Source organism: Pinus tabuliformis, chromosome 5_2 (assembly GCF_031772625.1).
Source record: "Pinus tabuliformis cultivar Carrire ecotype Pingquan chromosome 5_2, CPIR1, whole genome shotgun sequence".
Taxonomy (NCBI): domain Eukaryota; kingdom Viridiplantae; phylum Streptophyta; class Pinopsida; order Pinales; family Pinaceae; genus Pinus; species Pinus tabuliformis.
Genome location: NC_142306.1, coordinates 247235467 through 247261839, shown reverse-complemented (window position 1 = coordinate 247261839; position 26373 = coordinate 247235467).

Here is a 26373-nt window from a genome sequence, read left to right as displayed (position 1 = left end):
CCCAAATATTCCACCTCCTGGACTCCAAAGAAACATTTGGATCTTTTTGCATATAATTGTTTCTCCTCCAATAGTTGTAGCACCCTGTCAACATGTTCAACATGATCCTTCCAAGACTTGTTGTAGATTAGTATATCATCAAAAAATACTAACACAAATTTTCTAAGGAATGGTTTGAAAATTGAATTCATCAAACCTTGAAATGTTGAAGGTGCATTGGTAAGGCCAAAAGGCATGACCAAAAATTCATAATGACCCTCATGAGTTCTAAATGCCGTTTTCGGAATGTCTTCAATCTTCATTCTGATTTGATGATATCCCGAACGAAGATCCAACTTGGTGAAGTAAATTGATCCATGCAATTCATCCAGTAATTCATCAATGACAGGAATGGGAACTTATCTTTAATAGTGAGCTTGTTGAGCTCCCTATAATCTGGACACATGTGCCATGATCCATCCTTCTTGTGCACCAATACTACTGGAGCAGAGAAAGAACTTTGACTCGGTTGAATTATACCAGCCTCTAGCATTTCTGCAACCATACGTTCAATTTCACTTTTTTGGACATAGGGATATCTGTACGGCCTGATGTTTGGAGGAACACTTCCTGGAATCAGATGAATAGCATGATCATGATCACGCATAGGTGGGAGACCTTTGGGAGTCTCAAATACCTTGGAATGATTGTCCAGGAATTTTTGGAGATCTGGAGAAATAGATGATTCCAATGTGGAAACATCTAGCGAACATAATTGTGCAATTACACCTCTTTGCTCCTTTTTTAGAAGCTTTGTCATGCCATTAGAGCTGATTATCTTTCCTGGTTTCCCTGCAATACCCCTTAATTCAACTTCCTTTCCTTCCGTAGAAAATTTGATGAAAAGTTCTTGAAAATTAAAAGCTATTGTACCCAAGGATTGTAGCCATTGGACTCCTAGTACAACATCAGCACCTCCCATTGGAATGGAAAGCATTGGGCTAGTCAATACATATTCTCCCATGGATAGCTTGATATTATGGCACTTTCCAGAGCAATTTATTGTTCCTCCATTTGCAATCATCACTTGACACTCTGGTGCTGGATATAGGAAGCAATTCAATTCTTTTGCTACCCTACAATGAATAAAATTGTGGGTGCTTCCTGAATCAATCAACACTATTACCTTTTTCTTCTTGATTTGTCCTTCTATCTTGATGGTTTGAGGAGTGGTAATTCTCGCCAATGCATTACAAGATATGGTCGGATTTATTTGTTCTTCATCTAGGCTTTGTTCCTGGAATATATCCTCTTCTTTTGACCTTTCTTGCTCCTTTTCTTCTTCCTCTTCACAATCTATGTAGAATAATTTCTTCTCAGCACACTTATGACCTTTTGTGTATTTGCTATCACAATTGTAACAAAGCCCTTTTGCTCTTTTTTCTTCCAATTGTTGTGGTGTCAACCTTGTAGGTTGTGGAAGACTAGGGGCAACAACACTTTCGTCTTTATAGTTGTGAGTGGTATGCTTCCTAGTTGCCATAATTTTGCTTTCCATTTTTCTTGCTAACCTGAATGCCTTCTCTAATGAATCAGGTTCCCAAAGGCGAACATCATGTTGGATATTATCCTTTAAAGACCCTATGAACACATCAATCCTATGCTCCTCTGGAATATCTTTTACCCTTATGTTCAATTTTTGGAACTCCTCAATGTGCTCCATTATTGAACCCTTTTGTTTGAGACTTATCAATTGGCTAAAAAAAGTGTTGCTTTTTGTATCCTCATAATGTGCTATCAATTCTTCCGTAAAAATTGCCCAAGTGATAAATTGTTTACGAGAACAAAGCCATTGATACCATACAAACTGATTTGGTTCCAAATATACAGTTGCCATACGTACCTTTTGTGTGTTTTGCACATTATTGAGATCGAAGAATTGCTCCATCTGTAATATCCATGTGGCGGGATCCTTGCCATCAAACTTCCTCATATCGATTTTTGGAATATGGTGATTCTTCGATCCAACATTAGCATCTATGGAATCATGATTAACATTTCTTTTGTTCTCATCATGAGTTTCCTTTACTACCTTTTCACCATTAGTAAGTATTTCTTGTAGAAAATTTGTCAAATCTGTCTTCAAATCTGCCATGCCTGTCTTCAAATTTGTGTTCAAATCTATCTTCAAATTGTCCATCTTAGCTTCCATGCCATTCATCTTAGCTTCCACTGCATTTATCTTAGCTTCCACTCCATTTATCTTAGCATCTGTTAACTTTTGTGACTGTGACATTTGTTGCACTTGTTCTTGTAATTTTGATATATCATGTAGCATTTCTTCCTCTTCTTCATGAGTCATTCTAGAACTTTCAGGTTCCTTACTAGGTGTTTGCATTTTCTTTCCTCGGGGCATCAGTTACCGATAATAATGCTCTACTATGCCCTTTGAATTCCTTTAAAATAAATTTTCAAACCAAGCTTAAGCAAAAATTTAAAAAAATCTACACACCTTTTTTCACTTTGTAGGAGCTCGATATTGCCTCAGATGTATCTCTGTACTTTCCCATCATCTAGTTCTGAATTTGTGACCTGTAGTAGCTCTCTGTGTCCTCTTTCCAATGCCACCAGTCTGATCCAAATTGGATTCTCCAAGAAAGAGTTATGCACAATCTCCCAAGATGACCTGATTATAGACCTTTCCAGAAGAGCGAAGTTGTATGAAGTGCCACGTGTACAATTTTTGATATTTGGTTTTGAAAAATATATAAAAGAAACTACAGTCTGTCCTCTTTCTGTACCTTCTTACGAAATTTCAATCTGATTCCCAGAGAGAAAGTTATGACAATTTTCCCCAGGTCACCTATTTTGAATGTAATTCAGAAGTCTGCAAAAATACCAACTTCCTCAAATCATATCTCCGAAAATATCACGCAAAAAGATCTGAAATTCGGACCCAAGGTTTAACGCAATTTCTTCTCAAATGGGTTTTTTTTTCGACTTCTTAAACGTCACAGAAAAAACGTTATAGCAAAAATTCCACGATGACCTGTTTGGAGCAGCGAAACCCTAGAATCCAAAGCTCTGATACCAAATGTTATGAAACCAGCTCAAGAAAAGATAGAAAAGATAGATCAACGCCTTAGAATTCAGCCTCTTCGAGGGGGCAACCTCCTTTACATTACATAAATGAACAATTCTTGGATGATTCAAATGGAAAAACCTCCTTTCTATATATAGGAGCCTAAGGAGTCACAATATAATCCAGCCGACCTAACAATAATAATATAAAGCCACAAAAATAACAATAGAGGGATTATATGGGGCACAGAAATAAAAATATGGGGGTAACAGGGGCACAACAATATAAATAAGGGGTATAACTATAATAGTAATGGGGTAATCACTAGTATTATAGGGACCCAACAATCCCAGAAATGATTTTGCATCACATCAAGTAGGGATCATGAGACAGGTAAGAAACAAGATCCTGTTGGGTTGTGTTATTCTTTCCACAACTAGCCCACATAGTGAACCGGGGGGTTAGAGGGGGGTGGAGGCCCCCCTTCGTTAAGGCGATTGTGCAATAGGGGTGGCGTGGGGCGGAGTCATAGGGGGGGCACATCCCCCCTTGTCCAGGGGGTTTGAGGGGGGCGAGTAGCCCCCCTCTACGAGGTCTGGGGCAGTTCCTGGGGAAAAAAAATTGGACCCTATATTAGGTTGGGCGGACCTACCTATGGTTTTGCGCATGATTTTCGCACATGGTTTTGGATGTGATGGTTTTCGGTCCATGGTTTTGGACGCGATGTTTTTCAATCCATGGTATTGGATGCTTCGGCATGTATAAATATGTATTGTAGCATTGAAAGGAACATAATGAAAAATCAAGCTGGTAGTCCCGGTTTTGGGATCCAGGGGAAAATATCTGTATATGTGTTTTATGTGTTGTGTTCTCACATTTTTTATTTTCTGTGTTTTAGAATTCGTATGCAGGTAATTTCTGTATGAGGTTAAAACCTACAGATCCCACATCAAACATCAAACAAGGATTTTTGCAGCACAATTCATCTCATAGCAAAAAGAAGTACATGAACACACTGTGTATACCTCACATCCTGGGGCCATCTGAATAAAAGGATGTCAAAATTCTGAAGCTGGCCTTACCATCAATCTCGCAACATCGAACCTCATGGAATGATTGCTCGCACGTTGAATGCTGACACCTGCACTCCACTTTTAAAAGTGGCCAAAAATAGAATGATCAAATGGAGAATCTGATTGCACCATTAGATTTTTGGCATCGAATAGTGCAAAATCGACTATCAAATTTCTGAACTCTGAGAAAATGAAAATCTGGAGCTTAAGGAATCTTTTAAATTCCCCCTAGATTCCTCGAAGATTCCCTCCTTTAGGTCATCTGAAAATATGTTGCTCGGATCAAGAAACTGATTGCGCCATCAGATCGTGTCACTGAGAGGTGTAAGATTGACATAAAATTTGTCCAATATGGACACTGCAAAAATTTCTCCCTCCTGAGAATTTCGCTCAATCATGGTTTCGCCTGTGTTTTTTTTCCAAAATCATGGTTCCCCCTGCAAAAAAATTAAAAAATGGTTGTCTCTAAAAATGCGCCAATCTTTGGCCTTTGTTCCGTTCTGCATCACGTGGCTTCATTCCATTCCCATCCAACCTCCCTGGGCACACTTAACAAATGATAGGTTTATGTTGAAAATAGCAACAAGAAATGCTAAAAATAGAAGTGCTAAAAATAGCACTACTATAAATAGAAGTTCGAGTACCAGCGTTGGACATAGAAACAGGGAATGAAAAATGGAAGTGCTAAAATAGCATTGCTATAAATAGAATTTCAGAATGGATTCCAATTTTAGTCAGTGCCTAGACTAAAATTGAGAAGTAAAATTCGAATTTGATCTTAGCAGTTGTTTGTATAATAATTAATTAATTCACCATGAGTTAATTAGTTGTGGAAAATCAAACATGAAGCCTATGTAAGGACATGCAACAATTTCTCCATTGATTGAGGAATTTATCCATCAGTTAAAGAGATAAGGATGAGTTGTAATATTGAGTTGTAATTAGTTGGCTCAGTTAACTAAGTCAAGTCCAGTTAGATTAGTTCTAATAATTTGTAGAATTAATTGTGAGTTTAGTTAGTTAATGCCTGCATGCATGTAACTACTGCTCTCCAAATAACTAAATATTCTCTCATAAATAACTCATGCATGTCAGTTCAGTCAGAGACCCAGTTGAGATCAGAGGAAGGGACAGTACTATCAGTTGGAGGAATTTTCCTATATAAGAAACTCATCCATGCAAAAGGAATTATCTCCTTTAGGATTGCGCAATTATTTTTTAGCCAAGTGAGCAGTGTGAGGTGGGAATTCACATAAGTGGAAGCACTGGACCCTGGGAAAAACTGCGCAAGGAAATAGGAGGCTTGGAGGGCATAGGATAAGGTTTGTGAGAAGCCTTTGACTGTCTATGAGTAGCAGAGGGATTGCAGAGAGAGCAGGATAGCTTGTGAGCTGATTCTTTTTGTAATCCGGACTATTTTCCACTTGTATGATATTATAGAGATAAGGGTTTTATGCTAAGGCTTTCCCCAGGATTTCTTTTATGTTCATGTGTGATTGCTTTCTCATTCTCAGTTATATGTGTTCTTATTGATCTTGCTCATATCTGATTAAGCTTTCGCAAAGTTTGTTGTAGAAGTATATCTTGTATTTTGCTTTAGTACATTGCATAATCTGTTAATCTACAGTGAGAAATTATACATGGTATTAGAGAAAAGATGATCAAAGGAGAGAATTGTATACAAGAAGGGAGAAGTTCGTAGTTTGAGGTTCTTGAATATAGAAATCGAGTTCTTATCACATCTCAATTTCACCAATGGCGTTCAACTGTTTAAGACTCGAGTATGCCCTTGATGACAACGCTAATTATATAGCCTGGAAGGATTGCATGGAAGAAATATTAAAGGATAAAGGTCTAAAGGACTTCATTGATCAAGAAGTCCCCAAGCCGGAAGCGGCTAATGCTACAGAATTGGTGGAATGGAAGAAATGTGTAGCTAGATCAAGGAGAATCCTTCTGGATGGAGTTCAAGACCATATAGTCTCGAGTCTCCATGGGAAGGAGACATTGTTTTCGATGTGGAAAACATTGAAAGATCTATATCAGAATAGCGACGATCAGAGGAAGTTGGCGCTGAAAGATAATCTTCGAAAAATCAAGTGTGAAAAGGGCGACACGATCTCTACATATCTAAACAAGCTCACTGTTAGGCCCCTATACTACTAGTGTAACCCCTTATTGTTATTAGTACAACCCCCTTATTATATTGATGTACCCATGTAGTGCCCATATTGTACTATTGTGCCCCATAGAAGCCCACTATTGTTATTATTGTGTCCTTACATTATTATTGTTATGTTGGCTCTAATTATATTATGACCCCTTAGACTCCTATATATAGAAAGGAGGTATTTTCATTTGTATCATCCAAGAATTGTTCATTTATGTAATGTAAAGGAGGTTTCCCCCTTGAAGAGGCTGAATTCTAAGGCGTTGATCTATCTTTTCTATCTTTTGGTGAGCTGGTTTCATAACATTTGGTATCAGAGCTTTGGATTCTAGGGTTTCACTGCTCCAAACAGGTCATTGTGGCATTTTCGCTATAACTTTTTTTCTGCGTCATTTCAGATGCTAAAACAAAAACCCATTTGAGAAGAAATCGCGTTGAAGCTCGACTCCGAATTTCAGAGCTTGTCTCACTATATTATCAGAAATATGATCTGAGGAAGTTAGGGTTTTTCCAAGCTCTAGAATTTAAGCTAAAATAGGTCATCATGAAATTTTCGTTATAACTCTTTCGCTTCGACATTTCAGAAGCTAAGAAAAAAATCCATTTGAGAAGAAATCAGTCTAAACCTTCGCTCTGAATTTCAGATCCTATCTCACTATATTTTCGGAGATATAGTCTGAGGAAGTTAGGGTTTTTGCAGACCCCCGAAATACATTCCAAACAGACCACCTTGGGAAAATTGTCATAAATTTCTCTCTAAGCATCAGATTGAAATTTCATAAGAAGTTACAGAAAGAGGATGGATTGTAGCTTTTTGTGTGTATTTTTTAGATCCGAAGGTCAAAACAGTGACACGTGGCAAGTCATACAAGTTCACTATTCTGAAAAGGTGTATAATCAGGTCATCTTGGGAGATTCTGCATAACTCTTCTTGGAGAATCTAATTTTGATCAGACTGGTGGCATTGGAAATAGGACATAGAGGGCTAGTTTAGGTCGCAATTTTAGAACTAGAAGAACCGAAATTACAGAGTTATAGTCATTTCAAGATCAAGCTCCTAAAATTAAGAAAAGGTGATATGAGGAAGTTTGATGGAAAGGATCTGGTAAATTGGATACTTCAGATGGAGCAATATTTTGATCTACATGGTGTACCACTATTACAAAAGGTATGTATTGCATCTTCATGTTTAGAACCAGATCAATTTTTATGGTATAAAGGGCTTTTTTCTTGTAAACACTTGTTACATGGTCAATTTTCATGGAGGAAATGATAGCACATTATGAGGATACAAAGAGCAACACCACAACAATTGGAAAGAGTAAAAGAGCTTTGTTACATGGTGGAAAGTAAAATTATGGCAACAAGGAAGTCTACCCCTCACAACTATAAAGATGGAAGTGTTGTTTCTCCTAGCCTTCCACAACCTACAAGGGTTACACCACAACAATTGGAAGAAAAAAGAGAAAAAGGGCTTTGTTACAATTGTGATAGCAAATGCACTAAAGGTCATAAGTGTGCTAAGAATAAATTATTTTACATAGAGTATGAAGAGGAGGAAGAAAAGGATCAAGAAACATCAAAAGAAGAGGATATACGCCAGGACCTAACCCCAGAGAAAGAAGAAATGAATCATACCATATCTTGTACTGCAATGGCAGGAATTACCACTCCTCAAACTCTCAAGATAGAAGGACATATCAAGAAGAAAAAGGTTCAAGAAGTGGAAGATCACATCAAGAAAGAAGAAATGAATCCAACCATATCTTGTAATGCATTGGCCAGAATTACCACTCCTCAAACTATCAAGATAGAAGGACATATCAAGAAGAAAAATGTTCAAGAAGTGAAAGGTCACATCGAGCATCAAGAAATGAATCCGACCATATCTTGTAAAACATTGGAAGAAATTACCACTCCCCAAACTCTCAAGATAGAAGGACATATCAAGAAGAAGAAGGTTCAAATAGTGAAATATCAGGAAGAAAAGTATCAAGAAACATCAAAAGAAAAGGATACTCACGAAGAACCAACCCTAGAGAAAGAAGAAATGAATCCGACCATATCTTGTAATGCATTCGTTGGAATTACCACTCGTCAAACTATGAAGAGAGAAGGACATATCAAGAAGAAAAATATAATAGTGTTGATTGATTCTAGTAGTACCCATAATTTTATTAATTGTAAGATAGCCAAGGACTTGAATTGCTTCCTAGATCCAGCACCAGAGTGTCAAGTGATGGTTGTAAGTGGAGGAACCATAAATTGCTCTGGAAAGTGCCATAATATCAAGCTATCCATGGGAGAATATTTATTGAATAGCCCAATTTTTTCCGTTCCAATGGGTGGTGTTGATGTTGTACTAGGAATCCAATGGCTACAATCCTTGGGTACAATAGCTTTTAATTTTCAAGAAATTTTTATGAAATTTTCTTCGGAAGGAAAGGAAGTTGAATTAACGGGTATCACAGGGAAACCAGAAAAGATAATCAACTCTGACGGAATGACAAAGCTTCTAAAGAAAGAACAATGAGGCGTAATTGCACAATTATCTTCGCTAATTGTTCCCACATCGAAATCATCTATTTCTCCAAATCTCCAAAAAGTCTTGGACAATCATTCCAAGGTATTTGAGACTCCCAAAGGTCTCCCACGTATTCATGATCATGATAATTCTATTCATTTTATTCCAGGATGTGTTCCTCCAAACGTCAAGCCTTATAGATATCTATATACCCAAAGGAGTGAAATTGAACATATGGTTGCAGAAATGGTAGAGGTTGGTACAATTATCCAACCAAATTTGATAAACAAAGGAAGGTATGAATGGAAGAATGGTGAAGCAGGGTGGGAACTCATTCAAAAGTTGTCAAATATCCCAGTTCCAACAATATTGTCATAACTTGACAAGGAAGGGAAAAGCATATTGGAATCGGAAGCATTCATAACCGAGAAGTTGACAGCTACGAAATCTATCAATTTCAAAGCATCTCAGCAAGTGGAAGAACTTACCTATTGAAGATTTCACATGGAAGGACAAGAATTTTATATAGAAGCATCAAGAACTACTCAAGCGTTGAGGACAACACTTTTTGAAGGAGAGGGGCATGTTAGGCCCCTATACTACTAGTGTAACCCCTTATTGTTATTAGTACAACCCCCTTATTATATTGTTGTACCCATGTAGTGCCCATATTGTTACTATTGTACCCCATAGAAGTCCACTATTGTTATTATTGTGCCCTTACATTATTATTGTTATGTCGGCTCTGATTATATTATGACCCCTTAGACTCCTATATATAGAAAGGAGGTATTTTCATTTTTATCATCCAAGAATTGTTCATTTATGTAATGTAAAGGAGATTTCCCCCTCGAAGAGGCTGAATTCTAAGGTGTTGATCTATCTTTTCTATCTTTTGGTAAGCTAGTTTCATAACACTCACCACCTGTAGAGATGAGCTTGGAAGTGTAGGGATCACGACAGTCGATGATGACATGGTGAGTCATGCACTCCTCAGTCTTCCTAAGAGCTGGCATAGCTACCAAGTCTCAGTTAATGGAAGAGAAAAATTGCCAAATTGGGAACGACTTTGGTCAGATCTGATGCAGGAGGAGATAAGAAGAAGCACTAGAGATGGTTATTCATCCAAGGAGGATGAATAAAATTGTTCTTTAGTGAGTAAGGCGAAGAAAGGGAAGGAGAATGATTCTCATCCCAAATCGAGTTCTTCCCATGGTGGGAAGAAGTTTGACAAATCGAAAGTGTGATGCTTTCATTGTCATGAGGTGGTCCATTTTGCTATGAACTGTCCATTGAAGAAATCCAAGATGGGATCCAAGGATGGATCTGAAGGTGAGGCATTGGCCTCACAATTCGAGTTGGATTTCACCATTTTCGCATACATGGTTTCATCCATGGTGGGATGTGGTTGGTTTCTTAACAGTGGAGCTTCTTTCCACATGACCGGTGACAAGAGTTTGTTCAGTACCTTGGAGGAGAAAGATCTCCATATACTCATAGCGATGGGTAATGATGAAAATTATAGTGTCTCAAGTGCAGGCATAGTTGTTTTTCAGAGGGAGCATGGAGCTCGCATTACCTTGACTGATGTCAAGTATTCACTAGGACTAAGGAAAAATTTTGTGTCAATCGCAATGTTGGAAGACAAAGGATATGATGTAGTCTTCAGTAAGGGAAAGGTTTTCCTTCGACACATCACCATGGGATAGGTGAAGTAGATCGATTCACGAGTCAAGAACCTGTATTCCCTTGAGGTTCAAGATGCATGCAAAGCCTTGAGGAGCAAGGAAACTGATGGAAACTTGGTGGTTGAGAGGGAGAGTACATTACCTCTCAACATGCAGCGCCAGACGAAGTCTCAGACAATTGTGGAGGAGCCATGATTGGTGAAGCAGCTTCAGAAGGTTGTGGAGCAGCCACAACTGGGGAAGCTGAGAGGAGACAGAGTGAAGGCATCCACTCATGTAGAGACCTCCAGTAGGGGGAAATTTCGAGCCAGGTGGCAGAGGGATCACATGCATCCATACCTCCAGGTAGGAGGTGGGGCGATGTGGAGTGACAGTCCCAAGAAGGCTAGAATGGGGGTAGGATCATTGAGGTACCCAACCTCTTTGATTTGACCTTGCTACGGGAGCCTTGACAAGGAGTAGTAGGACTGACTGAGTGGGTAGAGGTAGATGTGGATGGAGCGGCAGAGAGAGCAACAGTGCAGGAATCCCAATATAGTGCAGAGCTAGCAGGCTACAACAATGTGAGAGGCACAGGAGTGTTGCACCAATGTAGGATGGCACAGAGAGGTGTGAAATGGTGCGAGATTCATGGAGTGTTGTAGTAACTCAGAGGTCAGAGAGGGAGCACTTATCAGTGGTAGAGGAAGCTTCAGCATCAGAGTATGTTTCTAGCCCAATAGAGAGGTCAGTTGGGAGTTTTTTTTGTTTCTAGAGCTGCTGGAGCAATAACACTTGGGAGAAGTGTCACATGCAGAACATTCCAAAGGTACAGGACCGGGTTCGAGTTGAATGCCTTTCTTATTGAGAGGGAGTGTTGAAACTAGGAACAAGAAATGTTAAAAATATAATGCTAAAAATAGCACTGCTATAAATAGAACAATGTAAACTTTGAAACGGGAACTATAAACTCAAAACGGGAACTCTAGCCAAAAAACCCCAAAAAAACATCAAAAACAGTGCTAAAAACGAAAAGTGTTGATGCTGGAATAACACCTATTTTTTTCTTGGGTAAATTTTCAACATGTTTTAAAAATGGTGGTGAAAACCAATTTTTTGCACAAAAATTATCCAAAAAACACCCTCAAAACGAATAGTGTTGATTCTGGAAGAACACTTTTTTTTTTCGAATGTAAAATTTCAACATTTCGAAATAATGGCGTAAAATATTTTTTCATGACCCCAAAAAACATTAAATTTTAAAAAAATAATGAAAACATAAAATAAAATTAAAAATTAAAACAATGAAAAAACACAAAACAAAAAAAAAAAAAATTAAAAATATAACAAAACATAAATTAAGATATATAATAAAAACAAAACACAAAATAAAAATATAAAACTCAAAAAAAATCAAATATGAAAAAAATATATATATATATATATATATCGATCATAAAAATGTAAAAAAAAAAACAAAAAAAAATTAATGGTAAAAATTAAAAAACTAAAAAAATTATAAATTATAAACAAATAAATAGTGAAAATAAAAAAATAAAAAAAAAAAAACAAAACCCATCAAAAAATTGGCAAAAAAAAAAAAAACACATGTAAAAAAAACTAAGAATTAAGTAGGTAAAAAAAAAAAAAAAAAAATAAGAAAAAACAAAAAAACTTAAAAAAAAAAAAAAAAAAAAAAAAAAAAAAATAGAAAATTAACAAAAATAAAAAACGTTAATTAGAAAATTAACGAAAAGAAATTAAAAAACTAGTGAAATTAATATTAAAAAAAAAAAAAAAAAAACCCAAGAATGCATATTTTTTATTAAAAAAAAAAAAAAAAAAATCTAATTATTTTTTATTAAACCTACTATTTTTATTAAAAAAAAAAAAAAATTAAATTCAAATTTTATTTTAAACAATCTTTTTTTTAAACAATTTTTTTTTATTTTAAAATACAAATAATAAAAAAGATTTTAATTTTTTTTCAAAAAAAGATTTTAATTTTTTTCAGAAAAAAAAAATAAAAAAAATAAAAAAAAAAAATAAAAAAAAAAAAAAATATATATATATATATATATATAAATAAATAAATAAATAATAATAATAATAATAACAATAAAATTTCAAATTAAAAAAAAAATTATTACAAAAAAAAAAAAAAAATTATTTTTTTTTTTTTTAACGGAATTTTTTTTAAATCTAACCTTTTTATTTACAAAAAAGTTAAAATTAAAATTTTAAACAAACTTTTTTTTTTAATTAAAAAAATTATAATTTTTTTTAAACATTGTTTTTTTAAATTTAAAAATAGAAATAGTTAAAAAAAAAAAAAAAAAAAAAAAAAAAAAAAAAAAAAAAATATCCATATTTAATTAAAAAAATTATAAATTTTTTTAAACATTATAATTTTTAAATAATCATTATAATTATAATTTTTTTTAAACAAACTTTTTTTTTAATTAAAAAATTATAGTTTTTTTTAATTTTCATATATAAAAAAATTATTAAAATAAAAAATTAAAATTTAAAAAAAAAAAATTTAACGGAATTATTTGTTTTTTATTAAAAAAATAATAATATTTTTGGGCCGCCGCCCCCGGCTGCCGTGGGCGGAGGTGCCTGCCGGGAATCGACCCCTGCCCCCGGCCGCCCGTGGTGGCGCGGCCGTGGGCGGAGGGCCTGCGGGCAGGCACTTCCGCCCACGGCCGCGCCACCACGGGCGGCCGAGGGGCGGCGGCCCAAAAAAAATTAATTTTTTTTAATAAAAAACAAATAATTCCGTTAAAAAAAAAAAATTAATTTTAATTTTTTTTTTAATCATTTTTTTATATATGAAAATTTAAAAAATTGTTTAATAAAAATTATAATTATAATGTTTATTTTAAATTTTTTTTTTAATAATTTTTTAAAATATGAAAATTAAAAAATATATATATAATTTTTTTAATTAAAAAAAAAAAAGTTTGTTTAATAAAAATTATAATTATAATGTTTAAAAAAAATTATAATTTTTTTAATTAAAAAAAAAAAAAAGTTTGTTTAAAAAAAAATAATGATTTTTTTAATTTAAAAAAAAGTTTGTTTAAAAAAAAAAAAATATTTATTTTTATTTTTTTTAAATAAAAATGTTAGTTTTAAAAAAAAATAATTATTATTAACTTATAAAAAAAATCAAAAAATAAAAAATATGCTTTTTTTTTTCTTTTTCTTTTTCTTTTTCTTTTTTTTTTTTTTTTTTTTTTTCTTATTTATTTTTTTTTTTTTTTTTTATATAATTTGAATTTAAAAAAAAAATCAAAAATAGGTATTTTTTTGATAAATTGTAAATGTTTTTTTTTTATTTATTTTTTCATTTGAAAAGACATATATTTTCCGCTATTTTAATATTTTATTGGGGTTTTTTTTTATAATTTGATTTTATTTTTGTTTTTTTAAATATTAATTTTACTAGTTTTTTCATTTTTCGTTAATTTTCTATTTTTTTTTTAAACTAGTTTGTTTTTAATTTTTTTTATTTTTTCCCTAGTTTTGCTAATGTTTTTTCTTAATTTCTCTATTTTTACATATATATATATATATATATATATATCTTTTTTTTTTTTTTTCCAAATTCTTTTAGGGTTTATGAGATAATTTTTTTTAACATTTTTTATTTTTTATTTTTCTTTTTTTTATATATTTGTTTTTTACAGACAATTATTTCATTTGGATTGAAAATTTAATTAACAATGTATAAATATGTAGAATATCGAAAATGCAAAATATCGACATTCTTCTTTAAATATGCAAAACAATAAAAACCTCACTACAAAAAAAATTAAAAACAAGATAATATGAAGAAGAAGACCACTTCCAAAATTATTAATTTTAAAAAATAATTATTTACATTCCATACAATAAAAAAATTTAAAGTCAAAAAATAGGTCTTTTAAAAAAAGGGTGCGATGCAGAATAACCACTTTTTTAAATCAGCATGAAAATCACTACCATTCTAAAACTTAATGCACATGAAAAAAATTAAAGTTCCAAAAACCATGTTCTAAAAAAAACATGTGTATTATGCATCACCACTTTTGAAAATCGAGTCATTTTTTTGCTATCTCTACGAAACGGGTAACAGTATCAGTTCCGGTTTCAAAGTTTACATTGTTATAGCAGTTCCGGTACCAGTGTTGGACATGGCAACAAGGAATGAAAAATGGAAGTGTTAAAAATAACATTGCTATAAATAGCATTTCGGGATGGATTCCAATTTTAGTCAGTCCCTAGACTAGAATTGAGAAGTAAAATTCAAATTTGATCTTAGCAGTTGTTTGTAAAATAATTAATTAATTCACCATGAGTTAATTAGTTGTGGAAAATCAAACATGAAGTCTATGTGAAGACATGCAACAGTTTCTCCATTGGTGAGGAATTTATCCATCAACTAAAGAGATAAGCATGAATTGTAATATTGAGTTGTAATTAGTTGGCTCAGTTAACTGAGTCAAGTCCAGTTAGATTAGTTCTAACAGTTTGTAGAATTAATTGTGAGTTCAGTTAGTTAATGCTTGCATGCATGTAATTGCTGCTCTCGAGATAACTGAATATTCTCTCATAAATAACTCATGCATGTCAGTTCAGTTAGAGACCCAGTTGAGATAAGAGGAAGGGATAGTGTACTATCAGTTGGAGGAATTTTCCTATATAGGAAACTCATCCATGCAGAAGGAATTATCTCCTTCAGGATTGCGCAGTTATTTCTGAGCCAAGTGAGCAGTTTGAGGTGGAAATTCACACAAGTGGAAGCACTAGACCACAGGAAAAACTGCGCAAGGAAATAGGAGGCCTGGAGGGTAGAGCAGAAGGTTTGTGAGAAGCCTTTGACTTTCTATGAGCAGCAGAGGGATTGCAAAGGGAGCAAGATATCTTGTGAGTTGACTCTTTTTGTAATCCAGACTATTTTCCACTTGTATAATATTACAAAGATTGGGGTTTTAGGCTGAGGCTTTCCCCAAGATATTTTTTTGTGTTCATGTGTGACTGCTTTCTCATTCTCAGTTATATGTGTTCTTAATGATCTTGCTCATATTCGATTAACCTTTATTGTAGAAGTAGATCTTCTTTAATATATTGCATAATCTGTTGATCTACAGTGAGAAATTCTACAGTTTATATATAAAATTTCAGGCAGAGTTACCAACATTGGCCATTAGCGTGTTGGTCAAGAAAGTAAATGGTTGAGGAGGGGTCGAGGGATCAAATCCCGCCCCTCCCTTTTTACATTACATAATTGTTTGATAACTAAATGGGGGCGCGTTGATGTGTTGGGTTTGTTGTGTTAATTGGTTCATGGGGCCGCCCGGTGGGGGTCGGCCCACATCAGCCAGGCGGGTTCAATCCCCACCGGCCTCACATTTAATTCATGGCATGTTTTAATAGTGTGTGATTGGGGTGTGGTCCAGGTCCACTGAGGTGGCCCGCCCACCCCCATACATTACGTTTAATGTGTTGTTTGATGTTGGGTGGACCAGCGGGGGTCATGGCCCATCAGTTCCTTTGCTTATTTGGTGTGGTTCGGCTGGTAGGGGTCATGGCCCGTCGACCTTTTAATAATCAAATTTTTAATGTAGTTTGGGGGTGGCGAGGGTGGTGGCGAGGGTGGTGGCTTGCCACCTCATATATATATATATATATATATATATATATATATATATATATATATATAAACATTTTTTTGAATTTGTCTAATATAGAGGATATTAGACAAATTAATGATCCACAAAATTCGCCATTTTCGGGAGCTAGGTTTCATGCCCCTGGGTCAGTCAAATTGTAGGACACTTAAACCTGGCCCACAATCCAACTTTGACCAAAATTTTGACTAACTCATTCTCCCTCATATGAGCTCAGATTGACGAACCATTCACCCTGCTGCAATCAGGATGACAAGATCTACAATCTGGTCCTGGTTTGAAAGCATTCTGATCACTTTGATTTTTGAACTTCCATAACCCTCTTTGTCTTGTGTGTGTCTTTGGAGCCACTTGGATCAATCTTCCCCACTGAAGAGCTTTTGGTCCTCCAAAAGCATGAAAAATAATCTGTAACTTCTTTGTACCTTGTTTGCATCACAGGCGTCCTGAAAAAAGGTCTTTCTTCCATCTCCTTCACCTTTGTTCTTCGAAGCCTTAAGCAATGAGCCGACACCTGCAACCTCTGCAACCTGTAGTACATTGATTTTGCAAATTACATGCTTGAATTTCATGACCAACTAATGACCCAAGAATCCCATACTTGCCACGAGTTTATAACACACACTCGGTGGTCAAGTTTACGGCAAGATGGAAACAATACCCTAGCTACGAAAACAAGGCCAACATATCATTGTTGCTACAAAAAGTGATGGAAAACACATCATCATTGCAACACATGATTTACAACAATAAGGCCAAACACTATTTTTGCTTTGACAAGTGATGGAAACACGACATCACTTTCAGAGTGTAAAATGCAACACAAAATAAGACCAGAAATCATTGTTGCTTAACAGGTGATGGAAAACACATCATCACTTTTACATTTTAAAATGCAGCAAATGATTTACAAAAGCGCGACCATGACAAGCTAATATATCTAGAAACTATTTTTCACTTATCAATGTGAATGGGTCGTCCCCCTATGGTGGTTTTACTTGTCGAATAACTGCTTCACCTGGTTCATGCGTTGATACTTTGTCTTTAAGGCGTTGCTCTGGATGGAGCTTCCAACATGTGGCCCTTTGATTGCCACCTCTGTTGCAATGACTACAATACATCTTCTTCCTCCAGACCTACTTAACATATTTCTTTGCCTATTATTGAGAGGGTCTTTCACGCCTCGTCTTTGTTTATGTTGCTATTATTTTCCAACACTTAGAAAATGTATGGTTATGTAATCCACAAAAGGTACATGTTTTTTGATGTCATGTTTTACGCTTATCATTAACGACATGATTGTAATCAAAATGATCATTCGAAAATCGAAACTGGTTATACCTTCCTTGTCGTCTCTAATGTCATTGTGGTGATGAGAGCTTGCCTCAACTCTTTCCCTACAATCGCCACTGCCATGGGATGATGGTGATGTGTTCCCATTATTCTCTTTCCTCGATGATTTCGATGATGTCTCGAAAGAATTTGAGACCTTTGAGCATTCTCCTTCAGTGTATCCCAAGCCTGCAAATGGAGGTCTCTGCACAACCTCCAATGGTTGAGTTATCCCTTGGTTATTAACACCAAGTTTTTTTTCCTCCTTGCACCTCATCCTGGTAAGGAGCCTCATGCTTTTCCCCATAATTGGTATCTCCACATCTCCAACAGAAATCATACTATGTGAAGATGAAACTGAAAGGAAATAGACATCTTTTACCTCCTCTATCGATTTGGAAATAACTGATGAGGGCTTCTCATCATCTATTGTTGTTGGTTCCCTAGCTGTCTTGGCGCACTCCCCAACTTCCTTTCCGACATACCCAAGTCCTTCCTGACGAGGTAATTCCTCTACTTGGATGGGGTTGACAATGCCTTGGCCTTTAATGCCCAAGCCTTTTCCTTCATACCCCATTCTCTTCAATAGTTTGGAGCCAATTCTTGTGGTATGGTTTTCAAAAAAAGTGAAATCATCATCAGGACACATACAAGAATTTGGAGAATTACTTTTTACCTCACATGGTCACATTGTAGCTTTTCGAAGGCCTCATCCTTAGCTTGTAGTTGCTGTAGCAAACTTTGTTTTTCCTCTTTCTCTTCATGTTGAGGCATCTTCAATTCAGAATTCTCTGTTTGAAGGTTCTGTTTGTTGTGCTTTAGTTCTTCCAGAGCCTCTTCCGTGGCTCGCAACTGAAGCTGCAATCTCTCCTTTTCCTCTGTCTCTTTTTGCAGATCTTCATACATTATTTCCACTCGTTGGGAAATTTTAAGCATGGTCTCGTACATCTCTTTTTCATCCTCTGTCGCTGCATGTTCCATTTTTCACGCTTGCAATTCACACCCACACAAAGACCGCTCTGATACCAAACTTGATTTGAGTTTAATCAATTCCCGTATTTAACCAAGATCTTTTACTTTCATGATGTGATCAGAATTGCATTTAAATAGCATAATTGAACATATCTACATGTTGTGAAGAAGAAGGAACATGAAAATCATTAGCAACATAAAATAACAAAATGTTGATAACATAGTTCGTCCAAGAGGGACTACGTCTCCGGGCCCCGGTGTCAAGATGGTGTAGGCCATTGCATTAAGTGCTATCAATAGTGATGATGTACATAGGTGGTGGCGTCGCTATCATACAAGGAAAATGCCCTCATGCAGGAGTGTCTCCACGAGATGTTCTGCTACAGGAACTCTCAGAAAAAATAAATAAATAAATAATAAAAAAATAAAAATAAAAATAAAAAAAATAAAATAAAAATAAATAATTAAATAAATAATTAAATTAAATTAAATTAAATTAAAAATTAAAAATAAAATAATAATAATAATAATAAATAAATAATAAAAATAATAAAATAAAATAAATAATAAAAATAATAAAATAAAATAAATAAGTAAATAAAGACTCCTATTAGTATGACATAAACTCATGCATGATGATAATGAGCCTCCCACCAACATGGCATAAAAGGGATCTCAATGCAAACATACATTGTGACACATGAGTATCCCATCAACATAACAACAAAGGGATCTCAAACAAAACATAATAGGTAAGAAACAAGATCCCACATCAAACATCAAACATGGATTTGTGTAGCACGATGCATCTCATAGAAAAAGAAGTACATGAACACATTGCATATACCTCACATCCTGGGGCCATTTGAAGAAAATATTGTCAAACTGCTAAAGTTGGTTGTACCATCAATCTCGCAGCGTCGAATCTCATGGAATGATTGCTCGCACGTTGAATGATAACACCTGCACTCCATTTTGAAAAGTGGCCAAAAATAGAATGATCAAATGGAGAATCTGATTGCACCATCGAATTTGTGGCGTCGAATAGTGCAAAATCGACTGTCAAATTTCTGAATTCTAAGAAAATGAAAATTTGGGGCTTAAGGAATCTTTTATATTCCCCCTAGATTCCTCAAAGATTCCCTCCTTCGGTCATCTAAAAAGATGCTGCTTAGATCAAGAAACTGATTGTGCCATCATGTTTGTCTCACTGAGAGGTGTAAGATCGACATAAAATTTGTCCAATTTGGACACTGCAAAAATTTTGCCCTCCTGAGAATTTCTCTTAATCATGGTTCCGCCTGTTTTTTTTCCACAACCATGGTTCCACCTGCAAAACAATTAAAAAATGTTTGTCTCTAAAAACGTGCTAATATTTGGCCTTCGTTCCGTTCTACATCACGTGGCTCCATTCCGTTACCATCCGACCTCCCTGGGCACACTAAACAAATGATAGGTTTATATATAAAATTTCAGGCGGAGTTACCAACATTGGCTATTGGCGCATTGGTAAAGAAAGTAAATGGTTGAGAAGGGGTTAGGTGATCAAATATTGCCCCTCCCTTTTTACATTACATAACCGTTTGATAACTAAACGGGGGCGCATTGATGTGTTGGGTTCATTGTATTAATTGGTTCATGGGGCCACCCGATGGGGGTCGGCCCACGTGGGTCGGGTGGGTTCAATCCCCGTCGACCTCACATTTAATTCATGGCATGTTTTAATAGTGGGTGGTTGGGGTGTGGTCCACGTCCACCAGAGGTGGCTCACCCACCCCCATACATTACGTTTAATGTGTTGTTTAGTGTTGGGTGGACCGGCAGGGGTCATGACCCGTCGGTTCCTTTGCTTATTTGGTGCAGTTGGGCCAACAGGGGTCATGGCTCGTCGGCCTTTTAATAATCAAATTTGTAATGTAGTTTTGGGGTGGTGGGGGTGGTGGCCCACCACCTCATATATATATATATATATATATATATATATATATATATATATATATATATATATATATATATATATATATATATATATATATATATATATATATATATATATATATATATATATATTATATTAATAATAAGCATTTTTTTAAATTTGTCTAATATAGAGGATATTAGATGAATTAATGATCCAACAAATTCACCCATTTTCGGGAGCTAAGTTTCATGCCCCGGGGTCAGTCAAATTGTAGAACACTTAAACTTGGACCACAATCCAACTTTGACCAAAACTTTGACTAGCTCATTCTCCCTCATACAAGCTCGGATTGACGAACCGTTTGCATCGCTGCGATCAGGACGACAAGATATATGCTCTGGTCCTAGTTCAAAAGAATTCTGGTCACTTTGATTTTTGAGCTTCCATAACCCTCTGTCCTGTGTGTGTCTCTAGAGCCACCTGGATCACTTTCCCCCTGCAAGATCAAACAGAATAAGCGTAGCATTTACATTTCTAAATTTATAAATTAAAAGACACTTTTTCTGCAAATACAAAATGAAATAGTTAGTGCATGCATATATAAATCATAGAATGATAGAACAACTTCCCATGTCCACATAGTCCAAATATAGATAATCAATTGCACATTTAGCCTAGTTCTTTTCTACTACTAATTGTGTCATTTCCTAGCTATATGATTTATGGAATTTGATATCATTTATCATTCAACAACTTTCATTTCCTAAATAGGCGAGCATTTACTTTCCTGCATTAGAACTAGCTTTACATTCATTGTCAGTGGTCACACTGTTATGCTCTTAACCTGCAAAATGATACCCAATACAGAATATGCGAAGAAAAGATACCCAGAACACAGAATAGCAATGATTTTATTATTCAGAGAGTAATGTTCACTTGCCTCTTCGAGGGGCAACCTCCAATAGAGCAGAGCTCGATTACAAAATAAGACACGATACTCCTCACAGGGAGTCTCTATCCTTTATATATGACTCATACATGCAATACCACGGGCCAATACCGTAGGTTTTATTAATACCATCTATCTAATACTACGGCCCATTTGCAACTAACTGTGGTCCCGTCATTAATTGCGGGTTAACCACTTACAAATATTAATATGGGCTTTATTGACTCTTGACTATGACGTGATCCCATGACATAAATAAGGGGGTTAGGGTGGGACCCTAACATGCCCTCCCCCTTAAGACTAGCCTTGTCCTCAAGGCTGAAGCTGCGGAAACTGCTAAAGAATAGTGGTTGGTTCCCAAGTTGCATCTTCTGGAGAGGTGTCTTTCCATTTGACGAGGACTTCCTTAATCATGCGGTCGCACAGGTGTTTGTCTCTTGTGTCTAGAACCTGTTCGGGTTGAAGCCAGATTGACCCTTCTTCGTCCAATTCAGGTAGACTGGTTTGAACTCGGAAATTGTTCCCGATCACTTTCTTGAGGCACGATACATGGAAAACTGGATGGATTTTTGCAGTAGGTGGCAAAGCCAACTTGTAAGCCACTTCTCCAATGCGCTGAAGTACTTGGTATGGTCCATATAATTTTGGAGATAGCTTCTAACAACCCTTGTCTTTGAGTGATGTTTGCTTATATGGTTGCAACCTCAAAAAGACCTGATCCCCTTCTTGAAATTGGCGCTCTGAGCGATGCTGGTCTACCTGTTGCTTCATGTGGTTCTGAGCTTGATGAAGATTCTCTCTAAGATGGACGAGCATGGTTGCGCGGTGTTGTAGGAGTTGATCCACTGCTTGTACTTTGGATCACCCCTTGAGATAAGAGGTAGGGGAAGGCAGAAGTTGACCATATACTGCTTCATAGGGAGTAATTTTGGTGGTGGCATGATAGTTGGTGTTATACCACCATTCAGCCAGAGGTAACTACTGTACCCAAAGGTGTTGCTTTTCTGAAGTGAAACACCTAAGGTAGGTTTCTAGACATTTGTTGACAGCTTCAGTTTGACCATCCGTTTGCGGATGATAGGAAGTACTGAGTTTTAGTTGAGTGCCTTGTATCCTGAAGAGTTCCTGCCAAAAATTACTGGTGAAGATCGAGTCGTGATCGGACACAATAGAAGTGGGCATGCCATGCAATTTGAAAATCTGATCCATGAAATATTGAGCGACCAAAGTTGGTGTAAATGGGTGGGGTAGGGCGCAGAAATGAGCATACTTCGATAGTCGGTCCACAACCACCATGATGACTGACTTGTTCCCGGACTTTGGAAGACCTGTAATGAAATCCATAGAAACTTCCGTCCAAATTGATGTCAGAATGGGCAATGGTTGTAATGTGCCTGGAGTGTTGACGGTTTCCCCTTTGTGGCATTGACAGACATTGCATTCTGCTACAAAAGTAAGGATGTCCTTTTTCATGCCTGTCCAAATAAATGATCTTCTGGTGCGAGCATACGTCTTCTGAAATCCCGAATGTCCTGCAATGGGCGATGAGTGCAATTCTGCCAAAATGCGACCTTTGAGGGTGGATGTTGGGGATATTACGACTCTGTCCTTGTAGCGAAGAATATCATCCTGCCACGAGTAGCCCTTGGTGGAATTTGGATCTATCTGCAATTGAGAAATGAGTTGGGATAGCCCGGGGTGTGAAAACCATTCCTTGCAAGCCTCTTCAATCCATTCTGGAATGGGAAGGGAAATTGCTAGCAGAGTACTTTCTTCCTCAAATTGGCGAGATAATGCATCTGCTACACTATTGTCTTTCCCTTTCTTGTAAATGATCTCATAATCATATCCCAGCATTTTGGCGAGCCATTTATTTTGTTGTGGGGAGGATAGGCGTTGCTCCAAAAAATATTTAAGACTGTGATGATCTGTGCGGATTTGGAAACGTCTCCCCAATAAGTAAGGTCGCCAGGTCTCGACTGCATGTAAGATGGCCATCATTTCTTTTTCGTAGGTAGATTGGCCCAGATTCCTCCCACTTAGTTGTTGGCTTGTGAAGGCCAAAGGTCACCCTTCCTGCATTAAGACCGCCCCAATACCGGTCCCCGAAGCATCACATTCAATGACAAAGGATTTGGTGAAGTCAGGTAATGCTAAGACTGGAGTGGAACACATGGCGTTTTTGAGAGCGGTAAATGCCTATTGTGCTTCCTCATTCCAGAAGAAGGAATTTTTCTTTAGGAGTTGAGTGAGGGGCTTCGCTATGCGGCCATAGTTGCGGACAAATTTACGATAATAGCCTGTGAGACCCAAAAATCCTCTCAAGATCTTCAAGGTCTTAGGTTGAGGCCATTCTTGCATTGCCTGGATCTTTTTGGGTTCCACCTTGACACCTTCACGCCCCACAATGTGGCCCAAATACTCAACTTCTTCCATGCCAAACGAACACTTGGACATATTGACAAATAATTTATGCTTGCAGAGCAGGTGTAAAAGTAGATCTACATGCTGAAGATGTGCAGCCCAAGTGCCACTATAGATGAGGATGTCATCGAAGAAGACAAGGACAAATTTCCTGAGATATGGTTTGAGAATATGATTCATAAGACTCTGAAAAGTAGAGGGGGCATTACAAAGACCAAATGGCATGACCAGGAACTCATAATGGCCTCCATGAGTTCGGAAAGAAGTCTTGGGAATGTCGAATTCCTTCATGCGAATTTGGTGGTAGCCTGAGCGAAGATCCAACTTAGTGAAGAATTGAGCCCCATTGAGTTCGTCCAGCAAATCGTCAACCACCGGAATGGGAAATTTATCTTTGATTGTCAACTTATTGATGGCCCTGAAGTCGGGACACATCCGCCACTCCCCATCTTTCTTGAGCACCATGACCACTGGGGATGAATAAGGACTAATGTTGGGACGAATGACACCTGCTTCCAAAAGTTCCTTGATGATTTTTTCTATTTCATTCTTTTGGGTGAACGGATATCTGTATGGCCGCACATTTGGGGGTTGGGCCCCTGGAACCAAGGTGATGCTATGATCATGTCCCCCTCGCGAGGGTGGAAGCTCATGAGGCTTGTCAAAGACCGGCAGATGGTTATTTAAAATCTATTGCATCTCAGGATGAATTGGCAGAGACTTGGTTTCGACGACCTAGATGGCATTAAATTGAGCTACCACTCCATGATTGCCCTTTTTTAACAACTTTTCCATCCGATGCGAGCTTATGATAGAGGGGTTTCCCGCCTGGAGTCCACGAAGGGTATGTGTGTAGTTGTTCTACTTAAAACTCATATATAACTCCTGAAAATCCATTGTGATTGGCCCAAGAGTGCGGAGCCATTCAGCGCCGAGGACAATGTCGCAACCCCCCATGTGTATGGAAAACATGTGGGTTTTCAACTGATAATCCCCCATTTGAAGTTTGACATTTTCACAGCAGCCTTCACATTTCATTGTGCCCCCATCTGCAATTTGGACTTGGAAGTTAGAAACTGCTCGTACAAAACAATGCACTGCTTCTACGATTTTTTGATGGATGAAATTATGGGTACGTCCACTATCAATCAAGACTACTAATGGGCGATGTTTAAGAAAACCCCTGATTTTGAGAGTTTGAGGGGAAGAAATCCCTGCCAACGCATGCAGCGAAATAACTGGTTCGTCAGAGACATTCTCCTTTGGGTTGTCTTCTTCTAGCGCCTCATGTTCCTCAAGTGGTGGATCTTCCTCTGTTGAGCTATAGTCAGTGGCATCTATTTGAAAAAATTTGGGCTCCTTGCATTTATGACCTGGGGAGTATTTTCATCACAGTAGTAACATAGTCCTTGCTTCCTTCTTTCGGCCATTTCTGCAGGTGACACCTTTTGGACCTTAAGTGTTTGAGTCTTGTTGTGAGCCTGTGGGGGACGACCTTTAGCGGGGAAATTTGGGCGACTATATTGGGCTGCTAATGCACGTTCCACGTTACGGGCTACCTTGCAAGCCTTTGTCCAAGTGGGAGGGTGGTGCAGTAAGACTTGAGCTTTGATGGCTTCTTTAAGACCACTGATAAAACATTCTGTGTAGAACACATTTGAGAGACCCCAAGTGCGGAAGGCTAAGGCTTCAAAAGCTGTAATATATTCATCCACTGTACCTGTCTATCGGAGCTTAGTAAGACGTCCCAAAAAAGAGTCCTCCTGTTCAAAGCAGTCTCGAAGAGCTTTGGTAAATTGGGTCCAAGTCTTAAAAGGTCCATTGCAACGTTGATGCCATTCCCACCATTGCCACCGTTCATTGTCCAAGTACATGCTCCCCAACATAAGCTTAGTCGCATCATCTAAGATATGATTCAGTTTGAAATACTGCTCCATTTGTGCTATCCATGCGGACGGGTGAGAACCGTCAAATTTATGCATATCCAACTTGGGAGGTCACTGACTGGGTGGTAGGTGGGTGTGCCAGACATGAGGAGAGTGGCTAGACTCACCCTCATTGTATTCATTGTCATTATACTCCTCCTCATGGGCTTGCTCCTTGCCCTTCGGAATTAATTGCTGGACCTGGAGACTTAGTCCGGTAAGTTGCTTATTGATGGATTGGACGGTTTCTTCAAGTTTGTCCATTCTGTCATTGGCCATTGCTTGAGCTCTAGTTTCTACCATACACCAACCTAATGAAAAATGGGGACCGCCTAAAAATTTTCACTAATAATTGAATGGTACCACCATGCTCAGCTCGTCGCCCTGATTCTGATGGGCTAGATCACCAATAAGCGCCCTGGAAGATCTCAGACTCTACTAATGCGCTACTGCTCGAAGGGGTACCCACAGGGGTTACAAGGGAGTCCAACAGACGTGACCACCTCTTTTATTTCCTGCGTGCATGCCTCCCCAAATCCACAGGTTTATGCGCTCAGCGACAGATATCGTGGTTTAAAGATGCCGGAACACGTCTCTAGCCAAAAAAAAAAAATTCTAAGAATTGGAGATCCCACCGGCCCTGGAAAGTGCTCTGATACCACTTGTTATGCTCTTAA